The following is a 262-nucleotide window of genomic DNA, read 5'->3' on the forward strand; positions in this document are numbered from 1 at the left end:
CCCAGCTCCGGTTTCCCCTTCCCCCCGCCCTCTCGAAACTTGTCCTGTCCTGTCCAGCCTCCCCCCACCCCCTCCCCGTCCTTCACCCCGGCCCTCCTCCTCCTCCTCCTCCGTGAGTGTGTGTGTGTGCGCGCCCCTCCACTCGCTAATTGAAGAGCTGGGATTCCTCACGTGAGAAGTTGATTTGTAGTTTGAACACGTGGCTCATTCAAAAAGCCGGAATATTCAAGTAATTTTTTTTTTCTCTCTCTCTCCCCCTCCC

The 262-nt window shown here is 56.9% G+C and overlaps 1 protein-coding gene across 1 annotated transcript in view; it reads left to right on the forward strand.

Moving 5' to 3' along the window:
* Positions 1–11: 11 nt before the first annotated feature.
* IGF2BP3 (insulin like growth factor 2 mRNA binding protein 3) overlaps positions 12–262 on the forward strand; it is a 113,116-nt gene continuing 112,865 nt past the window's right edge. Inside the window, exon 1 of the mRNA XM_014937845.1 lies at positions 12–229. The gene's annotated coding sequence lies outside the window, so the exon portion shown is untranslated. The remainder of the gene's footprint in view (positions 230–262) is intronic.

The sequence above is a fragment of the Calidris pugnax genome, unplaced genomic scaffold, assembly GCF_001431845.1.
Source record: "Calidris pugnax isolate Ruff unplaced genomic scaffold, ASM143184v1 scaffold11, whole genome shotgun sequence".
In the NCBI taxonomy this organism is placed as follows: domain Eukaryota; kingdom Metazoa; phylum Chordata; class Aves; order Charadriiformes; family Scolopacidae; genus Calidris; species Calidris pugnax.